Genomic DNA, 18,032 nt, shown 5'->3' with positions numbered 1-18,032 from the left:
ATTGCTCATGGGCTCAGCCAAGTCCTTCTGTACTGAATAGAGACTCACTTTCTTCTGGGGATAAGTGTCAGTTAGATTCCCAGAGCTGTTTCTTGTTGGAGCAATTATTGCCAGAGTCTGCCATCAACATCTTAGTACCTGGTATGGTTTCACAGAGTTAACTGCTCTTTTTATGTGCTATTTCATGTCTAACTAGCACAGCATTTGTGGCTGACTCTTTTTGTGGCACTAGCTGAATCCACTGAACTATCCACCAGTTTGTTCTCCGTATAGTTACTGCATAACTAGCAGAATGTACTTACATACTTCTGGGCAATAATTATAAAGTAGGAATTGATCCTTCTTTATACAGTTTTAATACAGTCAATTACACTAGCTGCAAAATGAAGCATATGTATATCTATGTTCTATGTCAGGCATTCGTTATTTACAACCATTTGCTGAATGCAGGAATCAATATTTAATCAGAACCTCCAACAGCCTATCTACACGTTTCAGAAATCACGATCCAGTTTCAGAAAATGCAATCTGAGGCCCTCTGACACTTCAGAAAGTAAGAAATACTGTACACAACCTAGGTTGTCAAATGTAAAAACCAGAAAGTCTGATTAGTTAATTGTGCTGCTGGAACATCGACTTGAGTGATACATCCAGTTGCTTTTTCCCCTTTCCACCGAAATGAGAGAAATACGTAATCTGACTGGATCTCATTTTCAGGTCTCAAGTACCTGTGTGCTGGATCAGCATCCCACAGTCTTTCTCCAGAAAAAGGCAGCATTTGGTTGCCTGGGGAAACTGTCCCAGAAACAGGGGAGCCCCAGATTAGCTCCCACTTTGGTCACTGGCTTCTCCTCTCCATATTGCTCAATCCCCTCCCTCCCCAGGCCAATTGTCTAGTGCCACCTAGGGTCACCACACGTCTGACAACATATATGTGGGGTGTAGGTGTCTTTCACTCCTCACACCTGTAAAACCATGCATAATAATTCCCTGCAACCTGTTTTTCTTTGCTGGGTAGCTCAGGCAGTTCTGGTTCCTTTGCTCTCTTTTTCTCCTGCACATCAATGGGAGACCTTTAAGTCTCCAGTGCTGCTGAAAACCTTCCTGCTGAGAAAAGCACTTGCAGAACAGCAATTGAAATTCCTCAGCTGTTGTGCTGGGGCTGAGCTGTGTTGGTTTCATCAAGAACTGGTTCACACTCATAAGCACTCAGTGATGTTTTCTGCTACGTGGGACATGTCAGGGATTTGTGCTTTGATTGGACTAGTGACTGGTTCGTGGTTATAGCATACAGGCAGCACTAATTCTTTCATCTTCTAATAAAAATTGTGAGGAACTGGACCAAATGAAACACAGATCTTAAAATGCTGGCTGAGAGAAAGGTCAGAGTAGTCCAAAACCTGAATGATTAATGATCTCTGATCTCTATAGTCATGTAACTAGTCAGTAAGGAAGTTTGGTTTGAGACATCTACGCGTTACAGAGGATGTATTTACTCATATGCAGCAGACAGGAGTAGGTACTGATTGTTGGGGATTTTTTTGTTGTTGTTTTTAGAGTGGATTTACAAAACTGGGGAGGGATGATTCTTTTGCTGTGGACCTGCACAAGCCTGAGGAATGGCGCATGCCTGTTGCACTAGCTGCACCTATGTCTGGGCGGAGGGAACTAAGAGTTGGTGTTAGTGGTGGAGAATGACACAGGGATGTGACAAGGCAAACAAGAATGAATGTGGGAGCAGAGATGCTGCAGGAGAGAGGTAAGGAAATGAAAGAACAGGCAGACCAGGGAAAAGGACCAGGATGAGATAGATGAACACAGGTAACGAGGCCAGATGGTCAGAAGAGAACTAGAGGGGGATTTTCAGTGTGAGATTTTCAAACAAATTTCAAAGTCAAGTTAGCATGGCAAGATGTGGGTAGCTGATCAGTTAGGTTACTGTCATTTCAAGCAGCAGGTTATGTCCTCTTGTCTCCTTCTGCCCATGGATTCCCTGTCCATCTTTGCCATGTGCTGCTGTCACTTGTGACTGCTCTGGTGCTCACTGGTCCCCTCTGTGGCTCTTCACAAATATGGCAGAAAAAGAATCTAGTAAAAAACAGAGTAGCCTTCTGCTGAGATGGGTTCTGCTTCTTCTGCTGCAGAAGGGTTCAGTCAGCACTGTAGCTAGCTCAAGGTAGGAAATCATCTGGAATGGGAATGAGGAATGAGAGAGTGAAGAAACAGGAAAGGATGGGATGGGATGGGAGCAACACTTTTCTCCTTTTGGTGAGAGTGAGTTACGTGACAGACTTAGTCACTTGTAGAGGTGCAGCCTGAATCTAACTTATCCTCCAAAATAATTTGTAGCAAAGCTGGGTTTCACATTTTTCTATTCAAGACTAAACACGAAAGCAACTTGAAAACACATCAGCAGAAATCACAGACCTGAACACTGCTTCAGTATTTGCAGATGCAGAGTTTGTTGTAGGGAAAGAGTGCTTTTTTTTTGTGGCATGGTGCTAAAAGCTCTTCAGCAGAATTAAAAAAGGCAAGGCATTGATGCTGTGAAATGTGTACCTGTCTATTTTCCTTTCATTTTCCTCCCAGCAATTCTTGACATCATTACTGATGCTTTTGCTCTTGTTCAGATGAAACCTCTAAATCATTTGCAATGTGCTTTCCCTAGCAGTTATAAGTATATGGCTCTGTACAAAAGCTTTGCCAGACATAACTATTCTGTTTTGCTGAGCTTGGACCAAACCATTTTTCTGTATGTGTGTTTGTGTGATTTACAAGTTCGAATTACCTGAATTTCTGTTTAGGATTTAGGTTCAAAACTTTCCTCATTTCACTCATAGATAATAAAATGGCTTCATCTCATTCAAACCCCAAGGCAAGTCTCTCAAGTGTATTTTCAGTTCTCAGTGAATCTTCACTAAGTATGCTGAATTCTAAGCCTGTTGATTGTCTACAATTAGGAGAGCTTTCAGTGAAGCATAAATCAAGGTACCACAAATTATCTAATTAAAGTTGATTTGTCTGTGCTATACCAATATAAGGGAAAAAATAATTTTTTTTCTTTTTTGTATCTGTATATCTGTGATTTACCTATCAGGTGCCTCTAGAGGGTGACAACTCTTCTGCTTGGGAGTAGGTCTGCATGGGACATGATATTCCAGAGCAATTTATAAATATATTTGCTGAAGAGCCTCCACAGAAACACTGTTTGCTTCTGTTGTGGTATGTTGTCAGTGGGATGCATGCCTGCTGGGACTGGATCCAAGTAAGTCAGTAAAAGGTTGTGCTCGTGATGGCACTGGGCAAGACAGAAGGGCTGTAGAAATGAGGAGAGTTTCGAACGTGTGGGATCAGATAGACAAGAACTTCTAAAACAGTTAAAGTTAGGCCTGTGAATTACCTTACCATGAGTAGTTTGCCCTGTTTCTATTCTTACCCTGGCATACACCTGCTGTCACATGTGAATCTCAGTTTACTTCCACCTTTTCTATCTACTTCCTGTGGGTAAAAACCCCACAACAATCCTTCAATCACTGTTGCCAGCTCATTGGGGAAAAAAATCAATGACTGAGATGGGATATAGATAAGTGGGTTGTATATATCTGTAGAACTGGCCTCATTTGAGGTGATATTGAAGCACAGTTTTAATTGATTAATGCTGGTGATTAATTGTTACGGTGTTTCTGTTTGTTATTCAATATTACTTCCTCTTATTCTATTTCTGTTCATGTAGTTGAGGTTGGAGTTACTTTTTATTTATTGTTCCGTTGTGCTGGATTAAAGCAAGAATACCCATCACCATCCCTGTAGAACATCACTTTAAAGTGGTTGAACAGAGCCTAAAAAAATAATAACTGAGTAAGTAGTGATTTCAGCTGAGAAAAGAGCAGAAAATTACTATCAGAACATGCAGGATCACTGCCTTTAGTGTTTAAATCTGCTTTCCACAATGACAGAAAATTCCCTCTGAAACTAAGGAAGCTGCCTTTTCTTTTTCTAGTACAACAGAATTGATTTTCTGCATCACTTATGGTGACTTTTTGCTTAGTGTGCTGGGGCATGTTTCACTGTATCATCAGTTGTCAAGTCTGTTTGTTAGATGGTGGGCCAGGTTCTGCTCTGAACAGAACTAGTGAAAATCTGAAGTAACACCAGTGAAATTAAGCAGTTAATGAGGTTTGAACAGAAATGCAAATGTTTTCAAGATTTGCACCTTGTACAACCAAATCTTCATAAAGTTGGAGGCCCTGTACCACTGATATGCTAGGAAAAAAACAGCTCTCAGAGACATTGTGAGGTTTAATGTCCTGATAGCAAAGCTTTAGGATATATCTTTGCATAGGTGAGGTTATATGTGTGCAGAATAACATTTTCTGGCTTATAAGTCTCTACACTTAGGTTGAAGAAAAGCAGGTGAAAATAGAACCTGAAAACATAGGATAAATGCCTGTCATGCAATTGTTCTTTCAGCTGAGTCACTTTCCCAAATGGAGTATTAAGGAAAAAACCCAAATGTTTCTCCAGTGGCCTAAGAGTGGTCTTTAACAGTAGAATTATGTAATTTTGTGTTCCAGAAACTTAAAGAGGACCCTGGATACAGTGTCTGTATAGGAAGAAGGTACAAAGCTGCTTTGTCCTGATTTTGTAAAGCATACAAATCGTTTGATGTAACGTCTAAATAGATTCAAGCCCATTCTGCCACTGAAGAAGAATTCCTACAGCTTTCCACCACTTTCATCTTCTACTGCTTTCCTAGTAAGCTACTCTAGAATTAAGTAAAGAGTGTAATAGAGGGTCTAAGAACCTGTAAAAAATCTACCAGTTTTCAGTTAAGTTTTAGAATTCTTGGAGCGATATTTGGAGAAGCCAAGTGGGATATCTTTTTAAATACATTATGCCATGGCATGGGGTTTTCTACAGTGACATGAGGGTTATGCTTCACCCTTTTCCTTTAGTGGCTTATCTTGGCTTATACAGTAGGAACCAGACCCTCCCTCACTTATCGCTGCAGGAGATGAGGACACAAAAAGTAAAGGCCTCTTACCTTATGCGTTTTCTTGTCTGCACTTGAAACCAGAAAGAAGCTAGCAAAGAATAAGGGCTGCCAATGACACAACTTTTTCACTGACGTACTCTTGGAGAATTGCATCATCTTATGGTGGAGCTGTCAAGTCACACCCCTTCCCCCTCTTATCCTTCTGTTACTTTCCTTTGTGTAAGGAATTTACACTGCGGTATAAGAATAAGGTGCTGGTTTTGTTCATATGCACAGGATAGGTAACTCACAACAGTATCCCATCTCCAGTTAAAGGTCATCTGCCTCTTTTACTGCCAGCAGACTGCTAAAGAAGAGGTTTTGCTTCAAATTAGACAGAATGGAGAGTCAGATCTGAGCCTTGAACACCATCCCCAGGGATGATCCTTGAAGCATTCCTCAAGGGAATGATTTCCTGAGGATTTACTCTGCATCCCAACATTTGTAAAAGTTAGTTATAGGTCGTTTTAAATTTAAGGTCCATTATTCTAAGAGTCCTCGCAGGTGTAGCTGTCATTTTGTATATTCATCTCTGACAGTTTTTATCAACTTTATCAACTGCAGTACATTTGTGTAGCAGAATGCATTACTGCATTGAAGAAAGTCTATCCACTCTTTCTCCCAAGCTATCAAAGGAAAAAAAAATACTAAGCCCTGAAAAGTGTGTTTTTCAACCACAGCCCGAAGGCAGCCAACATAGTTTAAAATTAAGGATGAGGGATGTCTAAATGGCTTGATGTGATCAACTTCTATCTGACCTACTTCCTCCAGAGTAATTTTTACTGTAAACTAATCTTTATAATGTCAGTTCCTCAACATTACTAGCATCTGTAAATCATCCTTCCCAGCAGCATCATGCTCAAAGACTTTGCTAGTGGTGCTGCTTCTCAGGGCTCCCAGTGACTCTTTGTCTGAAACATTCTGATAAATGAGCACACCACACCTGAAAACCCTCCCTGTAAGCAAACTCAGTCAAGTTCCAGCACTGGACCTTGACACATGGTTTGTAGTGAACATATAATTCACGTACCATTTCCTCCAAGCTCAGGATCAGTGCATCCCTGTGAGGAAGAAATCAAGCAAAGGAGCCAGGATACTCACAGGGATGAGCAAAGAGCTTCTAGAAAAATGCAAATGGAAGAAGGAGGTTTTCAGTATGTGGAAAGAGGGACTGTCCTCTTGAGAGGAATATAGGAACATTGTCAGGGTATGCAGAGGTGCAACAAGACAGGCTGAGTCAAGGATAACAAGAAGGGCTTCTTCAAATACATCAGTAGTAAAAGAAAGACCGCTGAACGAGGTGGGGGCCCTGGTGACACAGGATGGAGAGAAAGCAGAGCTACTGAATGCCTTATTTTCTTCAGTCTTTACTGCTAAGGCTGGCCTTCAGGCATCTCAGCTCCCAGCGGTGAGAGAGAAAATCTGGAGAAAGGAGGTCTTCTTCTTGGTTGAGGAGGATTGGGTTAGAGATCATTAAGGCAAACTGGTTCCACACAAATCCATGGGTCCCCATGGGATGCACCCACGAGTTGAAGAGCTGGAGGATGTTCTTGTCAAACCACTCTCTATCATCTTTGAAAGGTCATGAAGGACAGGAGAGGTGCCTGAGGACAAATGTCACTCCAGTCTTCAAAAAGGGCAAGAAAGAGGACCTGGGAAGCTATAAGCCAGTCAACCTCACCTCCATCCCTGGAAAGCTGATGGAGCAGTTCATCCTGGAGGTCATCTCCAGGCATGTAGAGGAAAGGAAAGTTATCAGAAGTAGTCAGCATGGATTCACCAAGGGGAGGTCATGCTTGAGCAACCTGATAGCCTTTTGTGATGACATGACTGATGGGTCAATGGAGGGAGAGCAGGAGATGTTGTCTATCTTGACTTCAGTAAGGCATTTGACACTGTCTCCCATTACATCCTCATAGGTAAGCTTAGGAATTGTCAGTTAGATGAGTGGACAGTGAGGTGGACAGAGAACTGACTGAATGGCAGAGCTCAGAGCATTGTGATCAATGGGGCAGAGTCTGGTTGGAGGCCTGTACCTAGCGGTGTTCCCCAGGGGCCTGTGCTGGGTCCAGTCCTGTTCAACACATTCATCAATGACCTGGATGAAGGGACAGAATATAACCTCAGCATTTTGCTGATGATACAAAACTGGGAGGAGTGACTGAGACACCAGCAGGCTGTGCAGCCATCCAGCGTGACCTGGACAGGCTGGAGAGCTGGGCTGAGGGGAACCTGATGAAATTCAACAAAAGCAAGTGTAAGGTCCTGCACCTGGGGAGGAACAACCCCCTGCACCAGTACAGGTGGGGGGCTGACCTGCTGGAAACCGACTCTGTTGAGAAGGACCTTGGAGTGCTGGTGGACAGCAAGTTGACCATGAGCCAGCAATGTTCCCTTGTGGTCAAGAAGGCCAATGGTGTCCTGGGGTGCATAAAAAGGAGTGTGGCCAGGAGGTCGAGGGACCTCTACTCCGCCCTAGTAAGGGCATATCTGGAGTAACGCATCTAGTTCTGGTCTCCCCAGTTCAAGAACAACAGGGACCTACTGGAGAGACTCCAGCGGAAAGCTACGAAGATGATCAAGGGAGTGGAGCATCTCTTCTATGAGTAAAGGCTGAGAGACCTGGCTTTGTTCAGCCTGGAGAAGAGAAGCCTGAGAGGGGACCTTATCAATACTTATAAATCTCTAAAGGGTGGGGCCAGACTCTTTCCAGTGTTGACCAGCAACTGGACAAGGAGCAATGGGCACAAACTGGAACACAGGAAGTTCCACCTAAACATGAGGAAAAAATTCTTCACTTTGAGGGTGACAGAGCAGTGGAACAGGGTGCTCAGAGAGGTTGTGGAGTCTCCTTCTCTGGAAATATTCAAAAGCTGCCTGGATGCGTTCCTGTGCCCCCTGCTTTGGGTGTCCCTGCTCAAGCAGGGGAGCTGGACAAGATGATCTCCAGAGGTCCTTGCCAATGCCTACCATTCTGTGATTCTGTGATTCTGCCATTGTATATTTGGTTAGACCAGAAGTTATAGTACACTAGACAGAGGTATGTCAAATTTTGCCGTTTTTTTCTTCATTGTTGGCTTTAAGTTTGGTGAAACCTTGGGGTTGGAAACTGTCATGGTTTAGCCCCAGGCAGAAACTAAGCACCACACGGCTGCTCTCTCACTCCCCTCACTCCAGTGGGATGGGGGAGAGAACTGAAAGGGCAAAAGTAAGAAAACTCATGGGTTGAGATAAGAACGGTTTAATAATTAAAATAAAATAATAATAGTATCAACAATAACAATAACAACAATAATAATAACAATGACAATGACAATGACAATAACAATAACAATAACAATAACAATAACAATAACAATAACAATAACAATAACAATAACAATAACAATGTGATGAAAAGGAAAACAACCAGAGAAAGAGAGGCGAAACCCAGGCAAAAAAAGCAAGTGGTGCAATGGCTCACCACCCGCCAACTGATGCCGCTAGTCACTGAGCTGTGATTGTTGCCTGCCCTGGCCAGCTCCCCCCAGCTATTATACTGTCTCAGCTGTGCCCCCTCCTCTCCCAGCATACTGTGCACCCAGCAGAGCATGAGGAGCTGGACAAGCCCCTCACTAGTGTAACCACTAGTCAGCCACAGCTAAAGCATCAGTGTGTAATCAACTTTATTCTCATACTAAATCCAAAAGACAGCACTATACCAGCTACTAGGAAGAAAATTATCTCTACCCCTGGCCTCTTTGCATCTAGCTCCTCTTTATAATCTACTGTATTTTTTAAAAATTGTTCTAACATTCAAAAATCTATCTTCAGAACAGGATTTCTTAATTTACCACTTATTTTGAACCTATTTGCATCTAACATTCATTCTCAATTTTCCCATGCTCAGTATAAACCCATCTTTCTTGAGTCATTCTATTAATCCTAAAAGATTGTTTTTTCCCTATGCATTCTATTTCGCTTTGTATTTTTTCCAGTCAGTTTACAAGCAAGTATTTATAAAACAGTTTGAGCAACTTGCCTGAACCAAACAGCCATGGTAGCCTTCATCTGTAAAAATACAGCACACAGTGTCTCACCTATGTTGCTAAATTAATCTTAGAAATACTATTTCTGCAATAAGGCTTTAGCTAGTAGCAAGAGTAGCAGCCTGTGACTCAAATGAGGTTGCATATCTTGCACTGTAAAATTCACTTTCGATGAAGTATCTTAACTGGTGGCACTTTGATGTGGAAATCTGTACTGTTACATCCTCACAGACCACCGTGCTCCCTTCTGAGATAATTATTTTTTAATGAAAACTGTGAGAGAAACCTAATGAAGTTAAACTTTACAGCTCAGCTTCCTAGTAAATGAATGATTATTTTTAGACTTCTGTCTACTTGATTGATAATTTAACACTGAGGTTTCCAGATAACACTGAAACTTTTTAATTCACCACAAATTCTGGGATTCAATTAGGCTTTAAAGGCCAAGAATAACAAACAAAACCTTCAATCTTTGTTAAGGAGAATTACAAAATACATGGCAAGGAACTTAACTTCGGCACTAATCATTTTGCCTGTTGACATAAAACATGAAAGGCAGATCTTTAACTGGTTTAGTGTGAAGTCATTGGAGCTGTATTTTAGACCAGCTAATAACTATTCCAGAATATTCCTATTTGCCTTTAAAAATAAAAAGCTGTAGGGCTAGGAATAAAGGTGGCTGAGATTAAGGTTAAGAGGAACCAGGAGAGAATATCAAAGTACTGGCTGAGATTATTTTAACACCTATTTTCATAGTTGGAAACTGCAAATCCATCAAAGTCTAATCTGCATGTGAGAAAAGAATGATTTCAGTTTGTTTCATCTTTCCGAGAGATATTGGGGAAAAAAGTTTCAAAATTGGTGATACTTCCTTTTTTAATATTTTGAAGACAAAAATAATTTGAAATAATAATGTTATTTCGTAACATAAACTGTAATAAATGACACGTAAATGTTCAAAACTAGGGCAAAACCCTGTGATAACCAAACTGATCATTGGGCATGGCTTTCTGTTGCTGGTGTTGAAAATGGTTCCCCAATTCAAACAGAGAAAAACCTTAAACACTGCAAAACCTTAATTCATCCTCTTGAGGAAAAACCTAATCTCTGAAATACATGGTATGTATACATATATATTATTAGCATGAAGAAACTATTAAAAACATTATTCTTCATCTTACAATAACACTGAGACTATATGTCAGTTAGTTCTGTTAGACTTTCTGTTAATAGTAAAGCAGCAATAATTTTAGAAATAAGATTATCCTTAAATTTTTTTTAATTTTACTGATATTCAAGGCCTGTTAAGACAGTGTCTTTTGCTAAAACCTTCCATTTTTCTTCTCTTAATGTATCACTGTATTTACAGTTCTCATCCCTTGTATGCACAGGGTGGTATGATTTTTTTTCCTGAGACATCACAACGCTATTAAACACAACAAAAGTAGGAATCATCTAATTTCCATGAAGAGAGTGAGAAATTTAGGTACTGCCTCTGTATTTGCTAGAGGATATTCTCTCTGCTCTCTCTTTAGTGTTGAATTAGAAATAGAAGGATACCCTGTCGCCTGAGCAAAACGCTGGGAACATAATGAGTTCTGTTCAACAGGCCCATGTTAATATTGTCTTTCCTTTCCTTGTAATTTTCACTAACAATTAACAAAAGTCTAAAGCAAAATATGCAGTATATACACTTCTAGTATAATTTAGTACATAATACCCTATACTTGCTAGCACTGTATAATATAAACTTGTTAAAATTATGTCCCAGGATATTGTTTGAATCAAGATAGTAAAAACAGCAATTAGACTGTGCACAAAAAGGTGACATAAAAAGCTGTTCTACTGAGTTTGGATTAGTGTGGTAGTACATTGCCGAAGTAGTTCTGGGTTTTGATAGGTACCCATACTTAGTTATATATATGTACTGGATTATACAATACACAAACAGAGAGTACGCTTTTCTTATTTAACAAAGTAGATAGAAAGAGCCTAGCAAAATTAAAATACAGTATCTTTTAAATACAGGATGGAGTATGATATAGACTATAATTTGCACATCAATATAGCATAGAATATGGGACTTAGAATCAGAACTCAACTGTATAAGATATGTGTATCTCTGGATTTGGGATGCTAATCATCCTAAAAAGAAGCGTAGAGGTAATAATGCACACAGTCCATTTCAGAAACACTGGAAACAGCTTGAAAGTCTATTTGAATTAGAAGACACTATTGAATTTAAATCTGGGTTGTTACTCTTTACATACATACGTGTGTGTGTATATGTCTGTATACGTTTATGTAGACATGCACAAATGCACAGTTCAAAAGTTGATGCAACTACTAAACATCTGTGACATTTTCTGCTGGTAAGATGTTTTCTCATGATGTATGCACTTGAGCACAGATTTTGTTGGTAAAACAGTAGTAAAAAAGAAGAAAAATGTGGCTCTAAAGAAACTAGTGGCCAGATATGATTTTGCAATATTCATAAAAGATTAAGATAGTTCCAAATGGACAGTCCAAAACTTTGATCATCTGGAGGCACTGAACATTCATACAAAATAGCTAAAATTTGGAAAAGATTACATGAATTGCCCTGCAGGCATTCTCTTAGCCATGTTAATGAATTTTACCAATTTGCTGCCATTTTTAATACTGCTTGACAGGAGATACTTTTACACTTAGGCTCCTAATTTTCAGAGCTTCCCAGCCATCATCATATACTGGTTATTGAGTTAGTTCAGCTGTTATCATTCTTGAAGTGAGAATGAAGCACACCATATACAACTATTTATCTTTGCTTATCTTCCCATTGCCATTGAACACTTACTGGGCTTTCCTTCACTCATTTAATAGCCAGCATTTACACGCCTTTTGTTAATTTATAAAGTATGAAATATGTTTCTGCACATATTCATGATTCTGCCTTATAGCAAATTTACAAAATATTCATGAATTGGAATATTTAGGAGATAAATTTACCTTGGTTTTACAGCTAAATTAGCCAGCTACAAATTAACTGATGAACATTTAATCTAGCACTATCTGGGGCCAAAAGTATACTATATTTCTTTACTAGAGTCAATATATGGCATCATAGTACCATTCACTCTGATTCTAGCTAAGAATCACTATGTGTAGGTTAATTATAAGTAATAACTTACAAAATTTGTATAAACGAAGATCATAGTTATTATAAAATTTGGATGACTAGTTTCACAGTTGGATCGGGTTTATACCTCTGACATCTCTGTCCTATATTTAAGAGCAATTTCAGAGTCACAAAAAGCTGGAACAGGCTTTAAATGAAGTGGAAATATGATGGTTATCATTCTGATGGTGGTAGGAATGCCTGATAGGGCAAGAAGCTGATGGTATCAGGTGACTGGAAGGAAAAAAATTATTTATTTTTTTTTTTGCTAAGATGGTGCATACTTTTCTTTTAAACACAAAAACACTCCTGAATAGGGTCCTAAAATGAGAGAAAACCAGCTCCCATAAGTTCCAACTTCCACAGGTATCAACAGAGCTAACTGCCACCTACTTGTAAAGATTTCTCTGTTGTGTTTAGCCCAAATCCTATTAAAACCAAAGGGAGTCATTTCAGCTGGTCCTAGCTGAGTAACTGATGTTCCTATTACATCAGTTTAATGTAACCATGAATGTGTCTGTTCTTTAGCAGAAGTTATGAGTTATAAAATCTTCATTATGGACTTTTTCACTGTTGAAGATTCACTGGATAATGTTCCAGTTTCTGAAATATATACTGTCTCTCAAAAGATAAACTGATTCTTTTAAAAGCCATTTTCTGTATAAATTGTTATTTCCAGTGAATGAAGAGTATGCAGGATTTGAAAAAAAATATGAGAATAGCTCATGGACGTCACAGAATCACAGGAAGGCTGAGGCTGGAAGGCAGCTCTGGAGACCATCTTGTCCAACCTGCTGCACAAAGTAGGGTCACCTCAGGCAGATTAGTCAGGGGCCCCTGCAGTTGGGTTTTTAACATCATCAGTGATGGAGACTTCACAGCCCACCCCACTTCTCTGAGCAACCCTTTCCCATGTTTCACCCCTCTCATGGTAAAAAAAAAAATATTATGTTTAAATAAAATTTCCTGTAATCCTGTCCATGCCCATTTCCTTTTGTCCTGTCCCTGGGCATCACTGAGAAGTGACAGGCTCCATCATCACTGAAATGAACTCAGTCTAGACTGCTGAAGGCTTGCCCAGTAGCTTCTGTAGCCATCACTAAACAAGAGACGATAGTAAAGCCATAGAGTTACTACTCCTGCAAACAAACATCTTACACAGGCATGGCATTTTCACTGATTAGACAAGTTGGATATGAGCCTCTAGACAGATGTTTTGTTCAGTAATACAGCAATGCCTGACAAAAATATATATTGGGATATCATCACTGTGACAACTGAACTCCACAGAGCAAACCGCTTATGTTATATGCACAGTGCCACAAACTGGACTCCCCACCTAGACATCCCCGCCCCTTCCCAGCTGAAGAGATGAACGGGAATTACTATTTGTTTTCCTGCTGCCTCAGGGAGGAAGTTCAGACCCTTCTCCCCTCAGTAAATCCCTTCTCCATCTTCTTTATCCTTTTGCTAGAACTATTTGAACTATTTGAACACTTGTGGCAATACTGGCAGGAAGTGAGAGATGGGACCTACTGGGACTTTCCCAGTTTGTAGGAGCATAAAATGACTGAGCCATATCTACATTATTTATGCAATTCTTGTATCTTTCCTACATGGCTCAGAAATGAGTGCAGAGGAAAGACTGAAAGAATAACTTGAGCTTATATGATACCAGACAGGTAAACCTAGCAGATCTGTGTCTGACATCAGTTTGATCTTCTCCATAATTTTGCTTACTGTTTCTTGTAACTAAAGGGTTGTATGAAGTCACAACCTATAAGGTGTGAACATTAAGTGACTTTATGAAGTTCACCAAGTGCCAAAAAGATGCTGATGAAGTCTGGGGAAGGTGCTAGACACTTTAATATCAGGCACTCAGACTGATTCTGCATTGCTGAAAGGACTCACTGCAAAGTCGGGATGTGCTGCACAAATCTCATGTGTGCACATGTCTGAGGACAATATTATTAAGAAATGTTAAAACCAGTGCAAACTACAGATTTTAAATTATTTTGTCTAACAGATAAATCCCTTGATCTGAAGCTCGTTTACGCTCTTTGCTAAATTACTTTGATACCACGGTTGTCTTAATGGTAAGAGCCTGAGTGGCTAGGGAGAGACTCTACCATTGAGTCATGAGGTTCAGACAGGACCCCCTTGCTTGCTAAACTCCTCCTCAGAGAGGAGTCTAGGTGCAGCTAAGTCCAGTCTTAGTCTCAGTCTTGGTCAACAGTTTATTTTCTAAGGGTTGTAGAAGTAACCACTCATCAGAGTATTTGTTGTTAGTATCCAATTTGCCAGATGCCCCGGCCGGTAGCATTCAGTGAGAACGATCATGGCTAGATTAATGAATAGCACAATTTATTAAAGCAACAGATAGACAGGTTCTTTGGATTACCAGTGTTAAGATTGCTGGTTACAAGACACACACAGATACTAAGAAGATGAGAAACACTGGTAGGCTACAAATGCAGCAAGCAAATATGAAGCATTGGATATTTAAAGTGAAGCTATAGAGAGGTTTCTAAATTTCCTGGGGGAACATTTGGTATAACCAGATACTTAGATCCTACCCAAAGGCGTCCCAGTGCGGGGGGAAGAGAGTCTCAGCCTGTTGACTAGTCCCAGAGGTCAGAGTGGTACGGGATGGTATCTTCCCTAACGCCCTCTTTCTCTTCACACATTTTATACTATTTTTTATCTTTCAGGTAGAGCTTGAGTGATTCTAGTCATATGTACCTTTATTATGATTGATGTAGAATTTCCTTGCTTTACTTTTGAAAGCATAAACTAGAAGAAATTCAAAGTGCATGCCCAGTGAGGGGTTGTCGGCCCTTAGAGGTGGGTAACTTTTGGAGTGGAGGTGTGTTTTGGTATTATAACAATATTATAATGAGCAAAGTTCACCAAAAGGACAGCATTTTGTCAAAAGTATGATGGACTTTTGGCCCAGGGTAGCAAATATGCAGCGTACCAGCTCCATGGTACCTCGAGTTCCCATTTATCACAGAGCCTGGCCATGATGCCTCCACACCGCTCCACCCTCTGGACAGCTCCTCTTAGAGTCAGTACACCAAGTTCTCCTGGCATTGCCGACATCTGTAGTTACTAGGGAACTTCTGTGGAATGGCTTCCTCACATAGAAGCTGCACTTCACCCTGACAGCTTCTTCAATGCTGTACCTTTTTTAAAAACATAAGTTTAATTTCTTAGTCACCTCCAGCGATTATTCCACAACCAGCTTGGGCTTTAGGAGTTATTTGGAAGGCATGGGCCAATTTTAGATTGTGGTAAGTTGGCCATCTTGAGGAAATTAGACAGCAAAAGTAAATCACGTTTTGGACATTCATTTTTCTCCCCTCTTCTTCACAAAGCACCAATATTTTTGAATGATATTTTAATTCTTACATTTTGATTAATCAAAAACTCCTGGCATCACAGGTGAGGTAAACCATTTAAATTTCTAACTGGAAGAAGCCAAGTATATTTGCAAAAGCTGCTGCCAAAACACGTTACTCTTTCATATTGGCCATTGATGGGATTGCATCTCTGCACTAAAAATGCTTCTTTGTTGCAGAATCCAGCAGGTAATCAATCAGAAAGAAATGAAGAAATGAGGTGGGTTGTCATTTTAAATACATATTTCATTGCCTGGGGAATGGGACTTTCCTATTCCCTGGGTGTAAGAAGAGGGCATAGGATGTGTACTTTTCAATATAGAATGTACACTATAAAGCCCATGTTCCTTTCTGTCTCTTGTTCCTTTCATCTGATGCACAAAAGAGATAATGATTTGGTTGTGGTAAGAATGCATGCATAAGCATTCCAAATATTTTATCATAATTCTTTATCTGTAGCAAATGAAAGCTAGGAGTTACTGCTATAAGTATTAAGGGATTAATAACACCTTTTACTAGTCCTGCCTCTTCTGTTGGCCCTCTCCTTTGACTTTTCACCTCTTTTGTGCCATTTCTTTATATTTCAGAGGGAATTCCAGAGCTGAGTTTTGTCCTGTTGAAAGAAATGAATCTGGTGACTGTTAAGAAATTTAAACGTAGTAAGTGGTTATGCAAAGAAATGCCCAATGCTGTTATCATAGAATCATAGAATGGTTTGGGCTGGAAGTGACCTTAAAGATCATCTAGTTCCAATCCCCCTCCTGTAGGCAGGGACACCTTCCACTAGACCAGGTTGCTCAAAGCCCTATCCAGCCTGGCCTTGAACATAGAGGGATGGGGCATCCACAACTTCCCTGGGCAACCTCTTCCAGTACCTCACCACCCTCATAGTGAAGATTTCTTACTTATGTCTAATCTTAATCTACCCTTCTTCAGTTTAAAGCCTTTCACTATATGCTCTTGTAAAAAGTCCAACTCCAGCTTTCTTACAGACCCCTTCAGGTATGGAAGACTGCTGAAAGGTGTCCCCAGAGCCTTCTCTTCTCCAGGCTGAACAACCCCAACTCTCACAGCCTGTCTTCATAAGATAGGTCATCTTCATCTTCTTCTTCATCTTCATCTTCTGATCATCTTCATGCCCTCCTCCAGACTTGCGCAAACAGGTCCATGTCCTTCTTATGCTGGGGGCCCCAGAGCTGAATGCAATACTGCAGGTGGGGTCTCACGAGAGCACAGTAGAGGAGGAGAATCACCTCCCTCAACCTGATTATGACTCTATATTTGTCTCCCTATATCCACAAAAGGCAGCTCATATATTACAGGTTAGAAAATCTTTCAGCGCTGCTAAAATTTTCAAGTCAGTGATAAAACACTGATAAAAATGTCTGTAAGCGACAATCATCAAATATTAAAAATATTCCCCCACGTATTACAGCATAGTAAAATGTAAACCAAGGTTACCTGTAATGAGTACAATTTTTACTTCTGCTTATCATTTGTGGTTCCACACCACCAAGCAAGATTCGTAAAACTTTGATGAGACACTGTGTTCCATGTGGGCATAATAGATGCTTTCCATGAGCACAGCTATCCTCCCCTTCACAGGAGGGATTGCAGAGACATGTCTGTTCTCCTTTGTAGCCTCCAGAGTAATGTTTCTTTGGGGACCAAATTTCATAGGGCTTATTTTGATCCTGCCTTCATGCTGTTTGTTGATGCTGTCTGAGTGAGTAGAGCCAAGAGATTTCTGATGTGTCCAAGACTCTCAGCAAAATCAGGAAGACCAAAAATATAACTTCTAGACAGATTTTTTAAAAGATAAAAATAAATATAGCTCCCTGTATGGTATTTAAAAAGAAAATACATGAATGGTTTTCTATATTTTTTGTTTGTTTTGCCATACTGTAGAATTAAAATACTAGCTAGAAATGCACTAAGCCTTAACAAGACAAGATTTAAAGAAAAAGCTACGTGTAGAATAGATGCTAGTGAATACACCCATGACAATTTGTGTTTGTAGCATTTATGCTACATGATATGCATACATAATATACTATGCATACATAATGTGCTATCGTATTACGCTTTTATAGCCATGCACTAGATTCTTGCAACGATTGTCTGGTTAGAACAATTGACGTATGTAACAGTGTGACACTTCAGAACACTTATAAATGTAGCCTTACCTTTACTACTATTGCACTGGAAAAAAAAAAAAAAAAAGAATAAAATATTGTGGGCTACCAGTGGCCTACACACTCTCTTTGTCCTATGCTGTAATGTTAACATTGATAAAAGCAACTGGAATTATGTCTACAGTTGCTTTTTTGAACCAGATCCTTGTCTTCAAATGATTCTTATAAGATTCTCAGTGTTTCTTACTGCCATCTCGACAGTCATGCTGTTAAAAT

The sequence above is a fragment of the Phalacrocorax aristotelis genome, chromosome Z (genome assembly GCF_949628215.1).
Source record: "Phalacrocorax aristotelis chromosome Z, bGulAri2.1, whole genome shotgun sequence".
NCBI classification, from domain to species: domain Eukaryota; kingdom Metazoa; phylum Chordata; class Aves; order Suliformes; family Phalacrocoracidae; genus Phalacrocorax; species Phalacrocorax aristotelis.
This window is presented reverse-complemented; position numbering follows the sequence as displayed.